Source organism: Pristis pectinata, chromosome 10 (assembly GCF_009764475.1).
Source record: "Pristis pectinata isolate sPriPec2 chromosome 10, sPriPec2.1.pri, whole genome shotgun sequence".
In the NCBI taxonomy this organism is placed as follows: Eukaryota; Metazoa; Chordata; class Chondrichthyes; order Rhinopristiformes; family Pristidae; genus Pristis; species Pristis pectinata.
Genome location: NC_067414.1, coordinates 41,081,728 through 41,092,313, shown reverse-complemented (window position 1 = coordinate 41,092,313; position 10,586 = coordinate 41,081,728). Strand labels below are relative to the sequence as shown.

At 41.6% G+C, this 10,586-nt stretch overlaps 1 protein-coding gene across 1 annotated transcript in view; it reads left to right on the top strand.

Annotated features, from left to right (window-relative positions):
- Window positions 1-9,155: 9,155 nt before the first annotated feature.
- The window catches only part of scara5 (scavenger receptor class A, member 5 (putative)), a 70,764-nt gene continuing 69,333 nt past the window's right edge, over window positions 9,156-10,586 (top strand). Inside the window, exon 1 of the mRNA XM_052024616.1 lies at window positions 9,156-9,412. The gene's annotated coding sequence lies outside the window, so the exon portion shown is untranslated. The remainder of the gene's footprint in view (window positions 9,413-10,586) is intronic.

The window sequence follows — 10,586 nt, the reverse complement described above, 5'->3', positions numbered from 1 at the left end:
TAACCCGTACGTCTTTGGAACGTGGGAGGAAACCGGTGCTCCTGGAGGAAACCCACGCAGACACAGGGAGAACGTACAAACTCCTTACAGACTGTGGCGGGAATTGAACCCAGGTTGCTGGCACTGTAATAGCGTTATGCTAACCGCTACGCTTCCGTGCTGCCTCATTTAGACCCAACGAAAATGAAGGGCCAGCACTTCTCTCCGAGTTGGGATAGTGCACGATTTGGGGGAGAATGCGCAGATGGTGGTATTTTCCTGCACCTGCTGCCCTTGTCCTCCTTTGGTGGTGGACGTCATAGGTTTGGGAGGTGCTGACTGGGTGACCTGGGTAAGTAACTGCACTGTATTCTGTAGCTGGTACCAACTGCAGCTACCGTGAACCAGTGGTGGAGGGAGTGAATGTTTAAGGTGGTTGTTGAGGTGAGAATCAACTGGGCCGCTTTGTCCTGGATGGTCTTCAGCCTCTTGAGAGGTGTTGGTGCTGCACTCATCCAGGCAAGTGGAGGGTATTCCATCGTGCACCTGACTTGTGCCTTGTGAATGATGGAAAAGCTTTGGGATGTCAGGAGGCGAGAGCATACCCTGCCTCATGACTTGTAGCCACAATATTTACGTGGCTATTCCTGATGAGTTTTTGGTCACTATCAGCTGGAAACTAATGGCATTGAATACTGTGCAATCATCAGCAAACATCCCGCATTCAACCTCCTACTGGAAGGAAGATCTTTAATGAAGCTGCTGAATATACTTGAGGCTAGATGTTATAATTCCAACCACTGCAGTGCCTTCCCCTAGATGCCCATTGACTGGAGTACCCTGATGCCACATTTGGTTAAATACTGCCTTAATGTCAATGGCAGTCACTCTTACCTCAGTTCTGGAATTCAGTTCTTTGGCTTATATTTGGTTTTATATTTAAGGCTATGATGAGGTTTGGAAGTGTGCAGACCTGGCAAGATCCAAACTGAGCAAGATATTGGTCAGTATGTTCCCCTTGTTAGCACTATCAATGACACCTTCCATCAATTTGCTGATGATTAAGGGTAAACTGATTGGATATTAAGTAACTGGATTGGATTTGTGCTGTTTTTTGTGAGGACATATCTGGGTAATTTTCCACAATGTTGTAAATCTACAGGCACAGTTTGGCACAACTCATTGTAGAGCACAGGTCTTCAATACAACTGCTGGGATGTTTTCTAGTCCCATGACCTTTGCTGTATCCAATGCTCTCAGCTGCTTCTTATTACGTGTATGAATTGAATTTGCTGAAGACTGGCTTCTGTGATGAGGGCTGTGATGATGACGACCAACTGGCTAGAGTGTTCAAGGACATCTTCAACCTCTCACTGCTGCAGTCGGAGGTTCCCACCTGCTTCAAAAGGGCTGCAATCATTCCAGTGCCCAAGAAGAGCATGGTGAGCTGCCTCAACAACTATCGCCCGGTAGCACTCACATCTACTGTGATGAAGTGATTTGAGAGGTTGGTCATGGCTAGCATTAACTCCTGCCTGAGCAAGAAGCAACTCCTGCCTGACCTGGACCCACTGCAATTTGCCTGCCGCCACAATGGGTCTACAGCAGATGCAATCTCACTGGCTCTCCACTTAGGTTTGGAGCACCTAGACAAATGCAAGGCATACGTCAGGCTGCTGTTTATTGATTACAGCTCGGCGTTCAACACCATCATCCCCTTAGTGCTAATCAACAAGCTTCAAAACCTGGGCCTCTGTACCTCCCTCTGCAACTGGAACCTTGACTTCCCTATAAAAGTCAGTATGGATCAGCAATAACATCTCCTCCTTGCTGACAATCAACACAGGCGCACCTCAAGGATGCGTGCTTAACCCACTGTTCTACTCTCTCTACACTCATGACTGTGTGGCTAAGCACAGCTCAAACACCATCTATAAATTCGCCAATGACACCACTGTTGGTAGAATCTCCGATGGCAATGAGGAGGCGTACAGGAGTGAGGTAGATCAGCTGGTTGAGTGGTGTCACAACAACCTCGCATTCAACGTCAGCAAGACCAAGGAACTGATTGTGGACTTCAGGAAGAGGAAGTTGGGAGAACACACACCAGTCCTCTTTGAGGGGTCAGCGGTGGAAAGGGTGAGCAGCTTCAAGTTCCTGGGCATTAACATCTCAGAGGATCTATCCTGGCAATCAGAAAGAAGGCACTCCAGCGGCTCTACTTCGTCTGGAGTTTGAGGAGATTTGGTATGTCACCAAAGGCTCTTACAAATTTCTATAGATGTATAGTTGAGAGTATCCTGGTGTGGAGCCTCAAATGCACAGGATTGCAAGAGGCTGCAGAAGGTTATAGACTCAGCCAGCTCCATCACAGGCACAACCCTCCCCACCATCGAGGACACCTTCAAGAGACGGTGCCTCAAGAAGGCGGCATCCATCATTAAGGACCCTCACCATCTGGGGCACCCCTTCTTCTCGTTACTAGCATCAGGGAGGTGGTACAGGAGCCTGAAGAACTAAACTCAGTGATTCAGGGACAGCTTCTTCCCCTCCGCCATCAGATTTCTGAATGGTCCGTGAACACGAACACTACCTCGTTAGTCCCTTTTTTTGGACTATTTATTTATTTTTGTAATTTATATATTTTATGTCTTTGCACTGTACTGCTGCTGCAAAACAACAAATTTCACATCATATGTCAGTGATAATAAACCTGATCTGAGTGGCCCTAGAGAGGAACCAAGATAGGTCACCCACTTTGCTCTTCTGGGTGAACATGGTGTTCTCTGGTACTCACACCATCCAGAAACCAAAGGTCCTCTCCATTGACCCCTGCTGCTCAACACTGCAAGATGCCAATCAAGATCCATGAGAAGACTGTGGCCAATGTGGGCCACTTCCGATATCTCAGGAGAACAGACACCAACGACAAATTCCATCACCGTCTCCAGTGCTTCTACACAGCTTTTGCAAAAGGTCTGAAGACCAATACCTCAAACCCAGAACCAAGCTCATGGTCTACTGAGCAGCAGTGATCCCTGCTCTGTTGTATGCCTCAGAGGCACAGACTAACTTAAGTGGGGGCACCTCAAAGTACCGGAGAAGGACTGTCTCTGCTAAATCCTCTAAGTTCACTGGCAAGCAAAGGGATCGATATCATGTTGTCTCCCAGGACAGCATTCCCAGTTTTGCAACTCTGATCACGTTCAACAAGCTTTTTTGTGTGAGCCACATTGTCAGCATAACTGACACCAAGTTCCCAAAACAAGCAGTCACACCCAGCTCTGTCATGTGAGGCATTCTATAGGGGAGCAGAGAAGATGCCTCAAGAACCTCCCCAAGGCATCCTTGAAAAAATGTAATAGTTTCACCAGCCCCTGGAATTCCCTGGCGCATACCTGCTCAGACTGGTGGAATAAATCAGGGAAGGTACCAGGCTCTTTGACTCTCTTCAACCGGTGCATGCGGAGGGTGAGCTCAAGCAGTGGAACGCATGATGTTCCAAACACTCATGTATCTGCTCCATTAGGCACCTCCTGCCCTACCTGCGGCATAGTCTGTGGGTCCCACTCTGATCTCATCAGCCACCACAGAACACAGGTAACTAGAGTTTGTGCAGGTCATCCTCAATCCCATGACTGCCTAAGAAGGAAAAGAATGTTTGATGAGGTATGTCTGGTGAAAGCACTTGTACTCTGGGGATACTCTCTTGTTCCTCAGTATGAAGTAATGGCACAGGAATCCTTAGCTTAGGAAATCTCCAGCCCCAGCCTGCTCTGTCTCCTTTACATTGATGAATAACAGAGGTTGGAAGAGACTACAGTTCTGCAAAACCAAGCAGAAACGTTAACTGATTGTGAGCCTATCCCTTCCTGAAAATGATGGTTTGATAGAAAGTGCCACAGTAATGACACAAATACCTCCGAGGACACCTGGAATCTCAGGCTGGAGGGCAATTTTTAGGAGTTTGTGCCCTTTCCCACTGCTGCCTACAACTTGCACACTAAAAGTCATTTACCCAGGCATTGTTGCAATATGGTTTATGCAATGTAGCTATGCTCAAATTGATTGTTGCATTTCCTATGTTGCAGCAGTAACATCATTGGGGTGGTTATAGATAACTTCAGGATGCCTGTGCATGTGCAAGGTACTGTATAAATCCAGATCCTTTCAGTTCTTATTTTACAATGTAGCCACAAAACAAATTAAACTAATTTATAGAAAAAGTTGTTGGATTACAGAATTTGCAGCTGAAAGAGGATCTGCAAATTTTTTAAAGGAGATGTGAAAATTGCTTGAAAAGGTGAAATATTAAAGGCCATAGGAACAAGGCATGAGAGTCAGATCACATAGGGAGAAGCGGTACAGACCCTGACTAAAAATAGTTTGTTTTCTGCCTAGAGCATTCAATAATTGCATAAATATAAGTTTGCCAATGCCAATGATGCTCTCAATTCAGAGCCTAAACTAAGGTTTAAGTCCCGCTTATGCATGTAATTTAGGAAATTTTGATGAAAGATCATCAACCTGAAAAGTTAATTCTATTTCTCTCTGAGCAGGTGCTGCCTGGCCTGCTGATTGCTTCCAGCATTTTCTGTTTTTAAGAAGATTCTTCAGTACACCACCAAGACAGTGGAGCATTGACAGAAATGTCATCTTTCAGGCATAATGTTAAACCAAGCTTTGTTTGTTTTAATGGTTCAGATGAAGGAAGAGATCCAATGGCATCCTTTCAACTAAATGCTACTGATAATGGGCATTCATTCATATTTACTCAATTTATGAAAAAAAATGGCTACTTTACTGTAGGAACCTCATTCAAAAAACTTAATCCATTTGTTCATTGAATTTTTGAAAAACTCTTTGACCCTACTGCTAAGCTTGTTCCTAAGCTTTCCTTATCTCTTTGCCTTAATTTTGTCGAAAGGTGATACTGAACAGCATGGAGGTCTATGATATTAATCAGCAAAATGATAGCATAGTTTCTATTCAATATCAACATAACGTATTACACTGCAGCAGTCCAGACAGACGAGATAATATTAAATTACAAAAATGAAATTCAAAAATATGCTGGAAATCTAAAATTTTTAATTATTCATCCCACTCCCATACTGGCCCCATTAGCCTGTGGCCTCCTGTATGGTTACAAAGAGGCCCAATGCAAGCTTAAGGAACAACACCTCATCATCCATCTGGGCATATTGTAGCCTTCTGGACTCTATTGAATTCTACAACTTCAGGTAACTTGACTTCTCTGTCTGTATCAGTCATCCATCTGTGATATTGGCTCAGCTTCTTTGTTTTTTATAAACTTTTTTCTTTCTTTCTCTCTGGATACATCCAGCCTGATCTGCCAGGCACATCTTCCCTGCTCTGCATTTCACAGCTCCTACATTCTTTTGTCTCTATCCTCACTCTCCAAGTGCTCCTATTCACTCGTTGGCCAGATGACCTTGTTTACAGCTTATCCCCATGGCCACCCCAGTTTCACCCTTTCAGAGACATCCCCCATCCCCCACCCTCCCTGCAGTTTAATGAGCTTCTTTTCTCTCCTTCCCAGTTTCGATAAAGGGTTTATGATCTGAAACGTTAACTCTGTTTCTCTTCCAACAGATGCAGCCTGACCTGCTGGGCATTTCCAGCATTTTCTGTTTTTATTTTATAACTAATATTAAATTCTGCTGGTTTAACACACATACATAACATGCATTAGTTTTGAACCTCAGGGTTTCTCACAGCATGAGCAAAGAAGATAAGTGCAGATGGTGTTATATTTTTGCTGTCCACTTACTGTTTCCTTGCCTCTGGGGTACATCTTCTAAGAAGTCATGTTATTATACACTATGGTGTCTTTTGTTTTCTTTGCTGTTTTACCCTCCTCGCATCTTGCCTTTGAGGTTTCACTCCAACATTCCAGATGAAGAAGGTGAAGATGTCACTTCCTTTTTTTCTCAGATGTGCTTAGTCACTCATAACAGAAGTTGAAGAATCTTCTCTCTTTGGGGAAGGATAAAAGCCGTTGGTGTCGGGATAGTGGTGTTATTTTCTAGTTAGTTACAGCAAGGCTCTCTTGGACATATGCAGACTCATTCCAAGAACAAAGGCTCAAATTATTGAATTTGAATTAAAATCAGACCAGACGACAAAAGTCTACTTTTGCTTCGCACCAGGACTCTAAGCACCTGCTGCCTAAGAGATAATAACGTAGTGAAATTCATTCATCCCTTGGCCAAAGGGCAAACATTCACATTATAGACTGGATCAACATCATATTTTCCAGATGTAGCTTAACAAGCCTGCCTTTAATTAAATGTGGTACTATTAACAACAACTCTACTGCATTAGACAGAAAGGGGTTTATCTGGCAGGAGGTGTCCAGCTACAGAGCAGGGTCCTTCTCAGTAATCTTTTGCCTTATGTGACTTTACAAAATTCGGTGTTTGAAACTACAACTGCAGCTGATGATTCAAGAACTGCTCCGCTAAAGGAACCTACGGAACACAATATCACAACTGAGGTAAGATCCTTCATTGGCACTAGTAAAACAAGCATGGATTTGTTGTACTCTAATTGAAATGAAAACAAAATGCATTAGGGTAACAAAGGAGTTAAATGAAGTCAGTTTGTGTGAGGCTTGGCTTGCATTTCTCTGTTCAGTACATTACCCAGCTGTAGCTCAATTACTCTAAGCTGCCTCTCTCCCTAACCACACACACACTGATTCAATTAAAGTGCATTTATACTACCACCATTATATTGGAATGCGCATGGGATGGATTAACTCAGTTATAAAAGTTATAAGTGAAAATCCTCTCTTGCACTGGAATGAACTTAGAAAATGTTCAGGCAATACCTGCCATTCTTTGTAGGTCTCAGGATTAAGTCATAAGTGGGTTGAAATTCCCGACTTCATTAGTTTGAACAGAAAATGTAGCGTGGAATCCAAAAGTGATGGAATTAGGGAAAAAGGATTAACAAGCTATTTTTCCATGTTTAGCAACATTACTCTTTGAAATACATATTTCCAAATGTTAACAACGAGAAATTGTTTATTGATGTTTCTTATTAGTAAGAAATGTGTAGTATTTCCCTGATGCATACTGAAGTAATTTAGTTTATGCTACTGGTATTAGCATGAGTGGTCTTAACAAATCAGTGTTTAAAGTATCAGTATATCATTATCAGTACTTGAACCGTAAATAGGAATTTTTGAACAATGAATATGGGTAACACAACCATAAGTAGATAAATCACAGGAGAGCAACAGGAAGAGGACAGGATGATCTGGAAGCACAGAAAGTACAGGAGACAAACTGATCTAGCAACAAATGCATCTGAAAGGCAAATTGTGAGGTGAACAGTTCCCTAGTGTGGTTATGACTGAGATGTGGCACGTAATTCACAGTCTTTTATATTTAACAATTTGTTTGTAATACATCATTGATGGCAAAAAAGATACCCTGATTGTCAACTTTACGACTTTAGGGCTCTGTTAAAAAACTTACAGGAAAAGTTACAGGAGTCAATTACTTTGTTTGCAACTGGCAATTTCTTTACTGTCCCTTAGAAAGATACAACAAAATCCTGGAGCGTGTTGCTTCTTCCAGCACTGAGGGAAGACTTTCACCACAAGATTTATAGCGCTTCAAAAAAGCATCTCACAGCTGCCCTCTCAAGGACAGTTAGGCATATGGCTTTACCAGTGACACCCACAAATCATATAAATAAAAAAATAAGGGCAGTACTACAAGTTGTGAAAAAGGAATTTACCCAGTTACACAGAGGTTAATGTGGTTTACTTTGAATTTTCTTCTGAATAAATATCTCATTGTTGACTATTACAAGCCTCTGTGGTCAATGGAATACCACTAATTAGTTATTTTATATGCAACCACTGAAGTGGAAGGAATGCAAAATGGGTGTGCAGTTTGTGATGCCAATGTCCTGCAACTAATCCTGATGCATCCACATCAGTCCAAATTGAATGGAATAACTGTATTCAGAAATGTTGTGACTTCTTGACAGTGCATGATGGCATGCTCTCACACAACTTATTACATGTTATTATTATAGATCATCTCCAATTGTCCACTAATCTGCTTCAAAAGAAAACGGCAAGCACCTTAGAATTCCTGCCCCTACTTTTCCCTACATCTGTATTGAATCTTTACTGAAGGTGTGGCTGATGTTGCTGCCCCCTTGCACCAATGCATGTAACCCTGAGATTCCTGAATACCACCATCAATACCAACCATAACTTAGCATTGGCATAACTTAGTATTTGTCTTAAAGAATCATCCTTAAGGGAAATCCAAGGAACTGATCCTGATAAAATGGTAGCAATTGATATACATTAAGGGATGCTCCTTGCATTCAGCTGAAGGATATTCCATGGTCTGTGAAAAGAGCAGATGCTAAATTATAGTAAACAAAATAGTGAACTAGTTTATGTAACACATCATACAAATCACAATAACGTTACACATACAGTATAACACATGACCCATGATTAGCCAAGGATGACTATCTTAATCTCTCAATAAAAATATGCTTCATGATTGCCTGCTGTCTTCACATTGTTAGAAACCTATTGCATAATTCATGACTGCAAATGCTAAGAAAGAAAAATAAGAAAAAAGACCAGATGGTGGGAGCGAAAGGCAGAAGCAACTAGCCTCAGGCTACAGAAGAAAAAGCAACAAATTGTGGAGAAATACAAGGAAAGCTACTCTAACTACATGAGGGGATTGTATCACAAAAGTAAATCCTAACAACCCTCAAACATGAGGAAAGCAGCAGCACGTTAAATGACTTTTATAGCCAGATGATAAGCTGTGAGGTTAACGTTACAGCCTGTATTAATATTATGCTCTGATTTTGCCAGCAATGCAAGTTTACGCCAACATTCCAGAAACAGAGAAATGCAGCAGCATATTATTTTGTGCAGACCTGAACTTAGTATTATTTCAATTGTCATTTAATATGATTATCAAACATCCCTGACAAACAGCATCAGCAGGGAGCACCAGTACACTTCCCAGCCAGAAGTGCAGACGTTTTAACATTTGTAGTAATAACAACATCTTGAGTTGCAGAACACTTGGAACACAGGCCTGATGCAGATTCCGTCTCCTCCCTTAAATCTTTTCCACCTCCCATTATTTCACAATTTCCTTTCCAGGAAGAGTTTTTTGGATTAAGAACAGAACCATTCTAGTGTGACAACACTGGTACAATGTTATAGTAGGATCATGCACCGTGTTTGATACCAGACCAGGTCCAAGTCATCTTGTGGAACGGAAAAAAATGTTCAACGATAAAATAATGTGAATCAGCCTAATGATTTTAGCATTAACTACTTCAGTTTAAATGACTCAACTTTGGTTTAACTATAACCGCAAGGAAAAAACAAGGATTCTTTAACACAAAGGTAAGTCATTCCAATTTTACAATCACTGATGTGCTGTGTTTTAATATAAACAATAAGATTGGAAATCAATAACTAAACTTTGATTATTGCTTTAAAATTATGTTAAAATAGGGTTAAAATAGGGCATGAGGAACAGCTTCTTACTGTTGAAAAATATGGCTATTATAACCAAAAGTTACTATAAAAATTTTTGCATTCAATGAAAGTGCAGATTGCTTTGAAGGCATTTTTCAGGAATTTTGTGCTTCCCAGCAGGGAAATTATACAGTACTCATATCAAGTTTTGAAGAATGAGCTGCGACACTATATCCTCCTGTTAGTATAAATGCTGTTTCCCTATTGGAAATACGGCATCTTGGAATCATTCTACTGAGTGAATGCACCACATGCGGTGTCACTGATCTGTTCAACCCAACAGTGAGGATCCCCTTGTATGTTATGTGCAACAATATTTAAAATACGGCTGGCAAGCTGTCAAGGCTGCTTGTTTTAACAAAGTAAGAAACATATCCTAAAAGGGAAAACTGACATTTAAGTGCAAGTACTGACCATGTGAAATCTTCATAAACATCATAAAATAATGAGTGACCACAGAGGAATTCTTAGTTCCAAGGTGTGATCCATAGCTGGTACTTAGGCAGCTAATTTCAATTAGATGCTGTAGTTTGTTGCATTTTCACCTGGGCTAGAATAAATAAGACAAAAGTTAAAAAGGAAAATGCTGGAATCTATCAACAATTAGGCAGCTTCTGTGGAGAGAGAAAAGTGGAAGTAACGTTATAAGTGAATGGCCTAGCGTTAGAACTACAAAATGTTATGGGTGAAGAACACTTAAGCCAATACAGAGCCAGGAAAAGCACTGTCAGGAGTGTAAAGAGAAGCCAATGATAGTGTTGGGGTAACATATAGAACATTACAGCACAGTACAGGCCCTTTGGCCCACAATGTTGTGCCAACATTTTATCCTGCTCTAAGATCTAGCTAACCCTTCCCTCCCACATAGCCCTCCATTTCTCTATCATTCACATGTCTATCCAAGAGTCTCTTAAATGTCCCTAATGTATCTGCTCCCAATCTGACCAATTGGTAGCTATAAGCCTCATCAAAAGTGGCGGTGGGGGGGGGGGGGGTGGTGGGGAGGCCGAATATCTTTGTTGTAGCTCAAGCCACTGTG